The sequence below is a fragment of the Giraffa tippelskirchi genome, chromosome 3 (assembly GCF_054371585.1).
Source record: "Giraffa tippelskirchi isolate mGirTip1 chromosome 3, T2T-mGirTip1v1.2.pri, whole genome shotgun sequence".
Classification (NCBI taxonomy): Eukaryota; Metazoa; Chordata; class Mammalia; order Artiodactyla; family Giraffidae; genus Giraffa; species Giraffa tippelskirchi.
In genome coordinates, this window is record NC_137277.1 from 4,838,435 (window position 1) to 4,850,760 (window position 12,326).

The 12,326-nt window shown below is 51.9% G+C and overlaps 1 protein-coding gene across 7 annotated transcripts in view; it reads right to left on the minus strand.

Moving 5' to 3' along the window:
• Window positions 1-12,326, minus strand: part of LOC145542457 (uncharacterized) — a 209,578-nt gene that overhangs the window by 108,736 nt on the left and 88,516 nt on the right. Inside the window, exon 3 of one of the 7 annotated variants that reach the window (XR_014079861.1) lies at window positions 5,823-5,921. The exons of the other annotated variants lie outside the window; for them this stretch is intronic. The gene's annotated coding sequence lies outside the window, so the exon portion shown is untranslated. The remainder of the gene's footprint in view (window positions 1-5,822; window positions 5,922-12,326) is intronic. 7 annotated transcript variants of the gene reach the window in all.

Sequence of the window (12,326 nt, forward strand, 5' to 3'; positions counted from 1 at the left end):
AAAGAGCCCTGTGTGACATACATGTGGAATCTAGAAAAATCGTAAGATGATCTTATTTACAAAGCAGAAATAGAGACATAGAGATATGGACACCAAGGGTGAAAAGCATGAATTGGAGGTTGGGACTGACATTATACACTGCTGCTGCTGCTAAGTCTCTTCAGTCGTGTCCGACTCTGTGCGACCCCATAGACAGCAGCCCACCAGGCTCCCCCGTCCCTGGGATTCTCCAGGCAAGAACACTGGAGTGAGTTGCTATTTCCTTCTCCAGTGCATGAAAGTGAAAAGTGAAAGTGAAGTCACTCTGTCGTGTCTTACTCTTAGCAACCCCATGGACTGTAGCCTACCAGGCTCCTCCATCCATGGAATTTTCCAGGCAAGAGTACTGGAGTGGGGTGCCATTGCCTTCTCCATATATACACTACTGATACTATATATAAAACAAGTAACTAATGAAAACCTATTGTATAGCATAGGGAGTTCTAGCCCATGCTCTGTGATGACCTAAATGGGACCTGGGTGCCTTCTCTCTACTGAGCTGTATCCGACTCATTGCGACCCCCATGGACTGTAGCCCTCCAGGCTCCTCTGTCCATGGAATTCTCCAGGCAAGAAGACTGGAGTGGGTTGCCATTTCCTCTTCCAGGGGATCTTTCTGACCTGGGGATCGAACCTGCGTCTCCCTGTCTCCTGCATTGAGAGGTGGATTCTTTACCTCTAGTGCTACCTGCCTGGTCTCTATTCAAATATTACCGCCAGAGAAGACCTCTCCTGGCCACCCAATCACTCCATCCCTTGCTCTCTCTCTCTTTTTTCCTCCTCGAATTTATCACTCCCGGGTCTATTTGTATCTCTGCGTATAATGTGCTTTCCCTCCAGTGATGGAGAGCGAAGATTCTTTTCCATCATGTTCACAACTAGCCCGTGGCATTTAGTAGGCGCCCACTGAATATCTGTGGGGTGAATGACTGGCGCTGGCTCATCCATCTCTGCGAGTCACCCAACAATGCATGTGGCTCATACTTCAGGGCAGGAGAAGACTAAAAGGTCAGCCAGGTTATCAGACAACCTCTGTGCCCCAGGGAGGCTGCGTGCAAAACCACCCCACCCAGATCTCTTCCACACCTCCGCCTTCTTTCCAGAATCTCCAGAGAAACCAGACAACGAAATGCTTCTTGGTACCAATCCCGGGTCACTGCTTTGAGCCACTGCAGAGAAGGTCCCAAGAGCCTACAGCATTTTCTCTGAGAATCTGCCAAACCTTCAGAACATTCCACAGAGGATGTTACGTGCGAGAAGAGGGGGAAAAGCAACTCCCAGAGCTCACCCTACAGCCCCCAAACCTAACCCTAACCCCAAGTCCCCTTTGAGAGGCTGAGCAAATACTTGTTTCTGCAGAAAATAAAATCAGCCCTGAGCCATCTAGTTATTGTGGGTCCTTGCTTCCTGAACTCCAAACCAGTTTCTCAGTGCTGACATAGTGAAACCTGCCTTCCTAACCCCCGGGCTTCTCAAGAAGCCCCAAACCCCCACCGTCACACAGCCCACAAGGCTTTGCAGAGTGGATCACGATCCCAGGCCCTCCCCCCACCTCGTGATTCAAACCCCAGCTAATCTCCACTGACACACCAAGGATGGGAGGCTCTGCTTCCCCCTGGGGCAGCGGGGAGGCCAGACAGGGCTGCCGGCTACAGAAAAAATGCAATCCCACCAAACCCACGAAGGAACCAAGCCGAAGCTCTTCCCTGCAGTGCAGTCTGATGGCCTGCTGACCCTTCCCCTGCGCTGGCCAGCCTCTCTGCCTCCTGCTCCTTGGGACCCGTCCTGAAGGAGCTCCTGGCAGCCCGCAGGCTCCGGACAGCTCAGTCTCAATGGAAGTTTGTGGCCGCACTTTCTGTCCAACCGGTTCTGCCTTTTATTTTTGTTTCAGGGGAGGATTATTGCCATGGTAATGTCCAGGTGACAGGGACCGGAGGGGGAAGAAACCCACCTGTATTCAAGCCTTAATCCCTGACAGCAGTTCAGAAAGCAGCAAGGTTGGAAAATGAGAGACCTGGCCAGGGTTTGGTACCCATCCCAAGACAGGATAAACTAGAAAACAGCTGAGCCGCGGCCTGAAAGGAAACTCGGCCCTCTGCTTCCCACACTTGAGACGCTCGGCAAACTGCCCACCACGGGGAGGCTGGCTCCACCACGTTCTCGTTTTCAGAAGGAGCGTGGCAGAAAGGAAGCAGAAAGCAAAGTCTGAGATGATGGGGGAAAAAGGCAAGTGTTTCAGAGAACGTTCCACGAGCCAAGGATAACCACAGCGAGTGTGGTGCTGGTCGTTTCTGTGATGGCTGTGCCCACCGGGTGCCCCCTTCTCTGCCCCTCTGCCCTCCAGGGGGTGAGATAAACAACCCAGAATGCAGCCCCTAGGTGTGAGCTCAGCATCCCAGCCACAAGCATCCTCTCGCTGCTTCTGAGGAACTGCAGGCCCCAAGGTACACCTGCTTCCCAAGAACAAGAGGAGATGAGCGGTTGCCTGAAAATTCCTACCAACTTGGCTGGGATGGGGGCGTCTCTGGTGGCGCAGACAGTAAAGAATCTGCCTGCAATGCGCGAGACCCAGGTTCAGTCCTGGGGTGGGGAAGATCCCCTGGAGAAGGGAATGGTTCCCCACTCCAGTATTCTTGCTAGAGAATTCCATGGACAGAGGAGCCTGGTGGGCTACAGTCCACAGGATCACAAAGAGTTGGACACGACTGAGTGACTAACACACACACACACACACACACACACACACACACACACACACGCTGGGATGAACCAACATAGGCATTCATGCCGGCTACCAGCACATACACAGGAGACAGCTGGACTCAATGAGTTTCTAAATATGAAGTTGTAAGGTCAAGTTATTGCTTTTTGGAAGCTTTGCTTTGGTTTAAATATGTACTGTGTACTAGTGAGTCCTGCAAACCAGTGAGCCAGCAAGCATCATGGATGAGTCGGCTTCCCCAGGCAAACCTCGTCCCCAGTTCCTATGCCACACAGCTGACCCTCATGCAAACCCCAGCACTGTGCCCTGCTTCTTCATTTAACTGGTAAGGGGGCAGGCACTCCATCCCCCTCTTCTTGGCTCCCTTTCCACGTGGCACTAGTGGTAAAGAACCAGCTTGTCAAGCAGGGGATGTAAGAGATGTGGACTCAATCCCTGGGTCGGGAAGATCCCCTGGAGAAGGGAATGGTACCCGCTCCAGTATTCTTGCCTGGAAAACCCCACAGACAGAGGAGCCTGGTGGGCTACCGCCCATGGTGTCGCAAAGAGTCGGACACGACTGAAGCGACTTAGTATGTACATATCCTCAAGAGATGCTCTATCTTAAAGGTTTCCAGTTCTTGCTACCCTGGAAGGTTGGGGAAAGCTATGGGCTTTTCAAGAGGAGGGCATCACAGGTGAGCAGAAATAAAGACTTTACAAAAGTATAAAACAGTTAATTCAGCAATGACCGGTAACAGTGCGAAGAGAAGGGCTATCTCCTATCTGATTGTTTGGGAGTCAGGTTTGTAAGAAAAAAGGCAGTGGATGGGACTTCCCTGGTGGTCCAGTGGCTAAGACTCCATGCTCCTAATGCTGAGAACCAGGGTTTGATTCCTGGTCAGGTAACTAGATCCCACATGCTGCAACTAAGACCTGGCTCAGCCAAATAAAGAAATATTTTTTTAAAAAAGAGAGAAAGAGAAGGTAGTGGAAAGAGAAGCTGCTGTGATGTCTATTTCTTCTCTTATGAAGCATCCATGCAGAAGGAGGCCTGATGGACTGACTTATCTAGAAGGTGCCAGGGCTCTAAGGCTGTTGCTGGGAGAAATAAGCAGCTATCTAGGGCTTGTCAGTCCTTTCTGAAATCAATTAAAGTTTGCCAGCTCCCTCTAACCACACGATTCGAGCATGTGGGCAAATGAGGAGACACCATGGTTGAATCGGGAATGTTTCTTGCAAATCATGGGTTTGGAGCAGGATTTTGCGGAGGGAGAGTCTTTGAGAAAAATGTTGGGACGGCTACAGACAGGCGGGCTCTCTGTCAGAGCCGAGTCCTCCTGGAGATCCTGGAGATGGGGTCCTCACCAGCCTCCACGGACACAGCGCTCGTTCACTCAGTCGTGCCTGACTCATGGCGACCCCATGGACTGTAGCCCACCGGGCTCCTCTGTCCATGGGATTCTCCAGGCAAGAACACTGGAGTGGGCTGCCATGCCCTCCTCCAGGGGATCCTCCCAACCCAGGGATAGAATCCGGGTTGTCAGTAGCTAATGATGAGGTCCCATAATGGATGAGGCATGTCTTTTAAAATGCAAACACACACACACACACACGCACGCACACAAGAAGGTTCAGAGCCCCATCTCCTTAGCCTGGGATTTTTCACACTGAGGAGCTGGGTGTTACCCATGGGAACCAGTCCCTCTGAGGCCACATGCGGTTGAAACTCCTCTCCCAGGGACGACGTCACGTCTCCCAGACACTGGCTCCCTTGGGAACATGTAAGCCGCTCCTCCAGAGCCAGGAGCAAAGGCTGGGGTGATTCATAAGCCGCGCTTTCAGCCAGGTCACCAGTGGATCCGCAGCTTCCGTCCATTACTCAGTCTCATCTCCAAGCCCATCCCGGGGGGCTGACCCCAGAGCCGAGGCTGCTGCTCCCAGGCTGCCTTCACTCCCAGCACCCACCCACCCCCAACCCCTGGTCCTCAGAACACACAGCACAGCCTGTGACCAGCAGGGGGTGGGGGCCAGGATGGAGGTCCCAGCAGGCAGAGTAGACAAGGCAAGGGAAAAAGCTCCCTTAGTTGAAAAATTCAAAGCTCAGTTCTCCCATCACCTCTTTTATTTTTTAAATTTTGACGAATTTCCCCCACATTTATTCCTAATACCCAGTCTGATAGTTATGATCATTGTTGAAGTTATCATACTGCTTTGCATCTCGTCACTTATCAGAATGTCTTGAAGACGCTTCCATGTCAGCATATAAAGATTTACTTCACTGGGCTTTTGTTTTACTTAAGTATAGTTGATCCACAATATGGTGTTAGTTTCAGGTGTACAGCAAACTGATTCAGTTATACAAATATATTTTCCACTTCTCTTCCATGATAGTTATTGAAAGATACTGAATATATTTGCCTTGCGCTATACAGTAAATCCTTGCTGTTTATTTTATATATAGTGGTGTGTGCGCTCAAAGCGACGTCAGTCGTGTCTGACTCTGCGCAACCCCATGGACTGTAGCCCGCCAGGCTCCTCTGTCCATGGGATTTTCCAGGCAAGAAGACTGGAGTGGGTTGCCATACCCTGCTCCAGGGGATTTTCCAGACCCAGGGATCAAACCCAAGTCTCCGTGTCTCCTGCATTGGCAGGCAGGTTCTTGACCACTAGCGCCACCGGCGTGTACCTGTTAATCCCATCTCCGTAATTTACCCCCCCCCACCCCCATCCCGTCTCCGGTGACCCTGAGTGTGTTTTCTACGTCTGCCCTGTTGCCTCTTTTAAATCACCAATGACACTTCACTCAGCTGACTCTGCTCACCACAGCCTCTAAGTTTTGCTTTTTCTAGGGTTTGTGATTCTGCACATTCAAGGGTCCTGGCCACCGTAAATCCTTCCTATAACAAGGTGGAACCAGGCAGAATATAAACAGACAAATGCACATGACAGGTGAAATGAAATGAGCTCCCCAAGCAAGGCTCTGTTTTCACAAGTGGGGTCCACTTGGAAAAAGGGGGAGGGACGGGGACGGAGCAGTGCTGGGCCCCCCATGCCCCGCCCCACCCCGGCTGGTACCGACCCACTCAACAGCCCGGGGGGTTCTCTCCTGAAGGGAGTTCACAGCACACCGTCTCTGCAAACACTTGGAGCCCGGGGTCTTGAAACTCAGCATTTGTTTCTGAAAAAAATGGCACGGACATCACATGTAGGATTTCCAAAACTCAGCCCCTGTTTCCTGTTCTCTTATTTCAGAATAGCACCGTTTTATCGTCTTTTCTGACTGTGAGCGGGCTTTATGCCAGTCATCCTTTTAAGCCTATAATTTTGGTTCTGGGTGCCTACACTCGCCCTCCCCACTTCAGAATTAGTCATCTAGAACAGGGACTGGCAGATTGTCTGTAAAGGGCCAGATAGTAAATACGTTCAGCCTTGTGGGCCGTATGGTTTTTGTCACAAGGACTTAACTGTCTCTTGGCAGTGTGAAGTCAGCCTTAGGTGATATGCAGACAAACGGGCACAGCTAAGTTGCAATAGAATTTTATTTATGAACGCTGAAATTAGATTTCATATTGTTTTCACGCGTCAGAAAATGTTACTTAAAAACAACAACAACAACAACTTTTAGTGTGAAAATGATTCTTAGCTCATGAGCTATACCAGAACAGGTGGCAGGTTGGTCTTGGCCAAGGCTGCAGTTTGCTAACCCCTGGTCTAAAATCAAATATTTAAAGGGAAACCCTCTGTGAGTTAGTTCTTTTGAAAAGAAATAGAAGAACAGTAAGGCTAACATTTATGGAGCACTTACTACATGGACGAACTCAACATGGAAAACTTGTTATTCTCATTATAACACACGAGGTCAAGTCAAAGTGAAAGTGAAAGTTGCTCCGTCGTGTCCGACTCTTTGCGACCCCATGGACTCTACAGTCCATGGAATTCTCCAGGCCAGAATACTGGAGTGGGTAGCCTTTCCCTTCTCCAGGGGATCATCCCAACCCAGGGATCGAACCCAGGTTTCCTGCATTGCGGGTGGATTCTTTACCAGCTGAGCCACAAGGGAAGCCCAGGAATACTGGAGTGGGTAGCCTATCCCTTCTCCAGCGGATCTTTCCAGCCCAGGAATCGAACTGGGGTCTCTTGCACTGCAGGCGGATTCTTCACCAGCTGAGCCCCCAGGGAAGCCCTGATGTCCCTGTTTTTGTAGATGGAGAAACTGAGGGTTATGAGGAAACCAGACAAATCACGTTCACGCAGCAGGGATCTGAACCCCAGAGATGGGAGCAGACAGACAGGAGGACACACGTGCTCGGCATCCTTGGACAGCACTGTATCTTGAGGAGGAAGTGATGCGAAGCGGTCACCTGTCCTCCTGCTCCAGCTTCATGTGACCCAGTTCAGGGAAACCCTGCAACCCGGCCCCCGCGGAGGAGGGACCCCCGTCTCCTTCCTGCACTAGCTCCTTCTCAAGCATTCTCCCAAGTCAAACAGAGCGTGAAGGGACTCCAAGGAGAGCCCAGCTCAGGGAGGTGCGTTTTACAGCCTGTTAAGTGCCACCTCCTACTGCGGGTCCCAGAAAGAAGAGGCGTGGACGGGCAACTTGCAGAGACTGAACTTCAGCTCTTTCGTTGCAGCTCCCCTGGGTGAACCGGTCACTGGTCCCTGAGGGTCCACCCTGGGCTCCCAAGAAGCAGAGTTCTGCCCACTCACAACCCCCTCTCCCTCATGAGAGGCCTCTACCTCAAGCCACTCGGGTCTCCCAAATCTCCCGTTTCTGCCTTTCTCCCCGCCCCAGCCCTTCCCACAGCCGGCCTCCTCCTTCCAGGCTGGATGCATAAACGGCCCTAGCGTGTCTGCCGCCCCCCTAGACAGAAGCGGGGCAGGGAAGAGAGCAGGGTGGCTGCTCTCCATTCCTTTTAGGCTTGCTGCCCGATTTCTTTTCCATCCCAGGCACCAAGGCGCAGCTGGGTAGAAGAACATCCCTTGGCTGCTTCTGGTCCCGCCACACCCGGTGGAAAGCCACGGATCCCGAATGTTAAACCGACCAGGGTGAGAGAAAGCTTCTGCTGGAGCCGTGCTCTGCCCAGCAGACACGCACGCGGGTTCCCTGATCTCTTCTGGGGCTTCTGGAGAAGGAGGCCCCGAGCCACCCACCTCGAGCTCCAAGAGGCCGAGTGGGCAGGAGGCGAGCGTCTCATTATGTAAAACACGTGGCTCCCTCCTCTTTCTCTGCATCCTGCTAACAATTTTGCATCCGGTTTGGGAATTCCAGGAACATCTGCCATTGTCTCCTGCCCAACCACACATGTGTGAGCCCCAGGGCGGGATCGTGTTCGTACCTGCCGCTGCCCTGTCATTAGCCATGAACCGGGCAGTGAAACACACAAACCCCCGGCCGCCAGCCACACCTGCAGAATTCCACCTCTCTGCCTCACCCGCTCCCAGCGAAGGCCCGGAGACCAGGGCTCTTTCCTGCAGGGAGGATCAGGATCCCAGAGGGCCTGTCTCAGCAGCCGAGGTCCTCTAACCAAACAGACGGCACCTCGTCAGGACCGCGCTCGCCCGGCGTCTCCTTTCCTGTGTTAACGTTTCAGTGGCCAGGTCAGGGGAGGCCGGGTGGGAGCAAGCGAGATGCGGCTGAGTTCAAGAACCACAGAAGCGGCACTGGCTTGTATTCTATTTGAAGCACTGCTGATGGCCTCTGATCAGATCAGGCTGGGACGTTTTAGACTGGAGCGCCCAAAATGCAAAAAAAAACAGTCATCCCTGGAGTCAGCTGGTAGAGAACCCACCAACCAATGCAGGAGACGTGAGAGATGCAGGTTCAATTCCCAGGTCAGGAAGATCCCCTGGAGGAGGGCATGGCAACCCACTCCAGTATTCTTGCCTGGAGAATGCCATGGACAGATGGGCCAGGTGACTGCAGCCCATGGGGTCACAAAGAGTCAGACATGACTGAAGGGACTTAGCACACAGCGACACCCAAAATGCAAGAAACAGTCGTCTCTGGAGCCGGCCACCTCTTCCTGCTTCTCTGGGCCTCAATCTGTAAAATGAGGTGAAACCAGCGTCTATTGTTTAATGAGCTACACGAAGTGATGCATGAGGCACATTTAACAAGGCTAAACAGGCCACAGTCCACACTGAATAACGGTTACGAACAGTTACTATTATAGGTCCTCCTCTGCATTAGCGGGCTTCCCTGGTGGCTCACTGTTGTAAAGAATCCACCTGCCGATGCAGGAGACACAGGTTCTAACCCTGGGTCAGGAAGATTCCCTGGAGAAGGAAATAGTAGCCCACTCCAATATTCTTGCCTGGGAAATCCCATGGACAGAGGAACCTGGCGGGCTATGGTCCATGGGGTTGCAAAAGAGTCAGACACAACTTCTTGATTAAATAACAACAACATCCCCATCGTAAACCCTGCCCTTCTCTCCCCACCCGCACACTCTTGGCTTCCTCTCGTGTGCCCAGCTCACCTGCCTCTCTCTTGCTGTTGTTGCTTTCCCAGCATCAGGGTCTTTTCCAATAAGTCAGTTCTTCACATCATGGGGCCAAAGTATGGGAGCTTCAGCTTCAGCATCAGTCCTTCCAATGAATATTCGGGGTTGATCTCCTTTAGGATGGACTGGTTTGATCTCCTCATTGTCTGAGGGGCCCTCAAGAGTCTTGTCCAACACCACAGTTGAAAAGCATCAATCTTCAGTGCTCAGCCTTCTTTATGGTCCAACTCATCTGCCTCTACTCAGCACAGTTTTCAGGGTCCCCACCTCACCCCCCTACCCCCTACATCACCCACTTGGCCCACCCAGGGCTACGCCTTTCCTGGGTGTGGATGCACGTCCCCAGGCTCCCCCAGTACAGGGGAGTTGACCGTCCCCGGGCCCTGCTTTACCCTCTGCTCCACCCCGTGTGCTCCTGGGTTCATGTGTTTATTTCCCACCATCAGGCATCCGCTCAGCTCCAAAGGGAACTAGAGGCCACGTGTACATTTATCCCTAGGATCTGATATTATCCGATGCAGAGAAGGAAGCCAGTCGATGTTTAAGTATATAAAGCAGCACCTCTGGCCTCTCTTCCTAATTTCAAATTCCCCTCTCCAAGAGCCAAGTAGACATCTTCCCAGGAGCAACACCCAAGCAAATCCAGAAACTCAGGTAACTCCTCCTGTTGTTATCCATCTTGGCTTATGCATACACCCAGGTCTTAGGATGAGGGAGACTCCCAATAGATGCAAATTAAATGATTAGGGACGTAGGGAGGACTCACCTAATAGCTCAGGCTTGGGCTTATATTTGTAACATCACCCTGGATGCATTCCACTCATAACCCCACAAGCATTCAGTTCTCATGTTGTCAACTTCACCCGCCCCCACCACCCCACCAACATTGCCTGCTTCATCATCCCCTTCCCTCCACCACTGCCGAGGCCCTGTGCCATCCTTGCTGGTGAACCTCCCATGTACTTTCCACCCCTTGCTCACCTGCCCTCTCTCCCTCCCTGGCCTACTGCTGGAGGGCAGGGGAGTAAGGTCAAGTCAAGCCCTAGCTCAAAAGCCTTCCAAGTTCTGCAGACCCCCAGGCCTGCCCTCGTTTTGACCCCACCCACCATCCCTTGGACCTCCCTTGTAGCTCAGTTAGTGAAGAATCCGCCTGCAATGCAAGAGATCCGGGTTCAATTCCTGGGTCAGGAAGATCCCCTGGAGAAGGGAATGGCAACCCATTCCAGTACTCTTGCCTGGAGAATCCCATGGACAGAGGAGCCTGGCGGGCTACAGTCCATGGGGGTCATAAGAGTTGGACACGACTTAGTGACTAAACCACCACCACCATCCCTTCCTCCAGTCCTCCAGCTCCACCCAGTCCTGGGAGGTCCTGCCCAGGTCTGCCTCTGGCCCCCGGGGCTCACTGCATGCTTCCACCTGAAAGGAGCACCTTCCCTCCCTCACCCCAGCTCTGCCAAGAAAGACCCTTCGAGGCCTCCTGAGCGACAACTTTCTCCAGCTTCCGCAGACACTCTGCCTGGCACATTCTTCCACTGAAGTGCCCAGGGTGCTAGGCCTGCGCTCGCACACTCTACCTTCTGTTTTGCCATCTGCCCTCCCCTTGAAGACAGACACAGGTTGTACACTTCAGGGCCCAGAAGAAACACTTCCCCTGAGGCAGCTGCTTATATATTAGGAGAGCATACGCTGTAAGAGGACCTATAGATGTGCTCTTCCTTCTTTTATGCACTGACCGCTGGGATAAGCCCTAGATGACTGACCACCCAGGGGGCATCAAGGTTCACATCTGCTCCCACCAGGCAGGACTCACGTGTCCAGAGGGATGCCCGTGGAGGCCTTTGGAAACAGTGGGAAACCTAGACATACACTGCCAGGCTCTCCAACCACCTTCAGCTGCTGCATCCCCCATTCCGTATATCTGATCTTCATGGAAGATTTTATTTACACCAAGGGATAAGTGACTACAACTTTTGAAACTACTAATGTACTCCATGAGTTTGAGTAAACTCTGGGAGTTGGTGATGGACAGGGAGGCCTGGCGCGCTGCAGTCCATGGGGTCGCAAAGAGTTGGACATGACTGAGTGACTGAACTGAACTGAATGTACTCCAGCCAGTTCACCTTAAACAAGCGTAGAATAAGGCCCAGAGAGGGGAGGTCACTTACGCAGAATCACACAGCTACCAGGAGTCAGTGAAGTGAAAAGTGAAAGTGTTAGTTGCTCAGTTGTGTCCGACTCTTTGCAACCCCATGGACTGTAAGCCCGCCATGCTCCTCTGCCCATGGGATTCTCCAGGCAAGAACACTGGAGTGGGTTGCCCTTTTCTTCTCCAGGGGAGCTTCCCAATGGAGGGATCAAGCTTGGGTCTCCTGTGTTGCAGGAGGATTCTTTGCCACTTCCACCACCTGGGAAGCCCAGAATCACATGAAAGACCCACAATTTAAATACTGGCAACTAAACGCAAACCATTGTCACGTAAGGTCTAGGCACAAAATAAACACACCCATATGCAGGTCTCTGGGGCCCTTCGTTAGCGAATTCCACTACTGAAAAATGCCTTTCTGGTTGAAAGATCAGTTAACAAGGCAAAAAGAAGCAAGGTCTGGGATTCAGAGTTTATAATGAACGTTTAGGTCTGAAAGAAGCCTTCTGGTATAAAATATAACTTCTAAAAGTGGGGCATTTCAAACCACCTACAACTACCCAATACTTGGGCCACCTGATATGAAGAGCCAACTCATTGGAAAAGACCCTGATGCTGGGAAAGACTGAAGGCAGAAGGAGAAGGAGGCAACAGAGGATGAGATGGTTGGATGGCATCACTGATTTAGTGGACATGAACTTGGGCAAACCCCAAGAGACAGTGAAGGACAAGGAAGCCTGGCAAGCTACAGTCCACGGGATCACAGAGTCCGACGCGACTTGGCAACTGAACAACAACAAATATCCCATCCTGTATCCACCATGGCCGCACAGCAGCTCGGGTGTTCTGGGGAAAACAGACAGTAGAAACAAACCAGCCATGCTTTTCTAATAAAACTCTTAAAATGCTCTCCTTAAGTAACCACTGTTCTGAT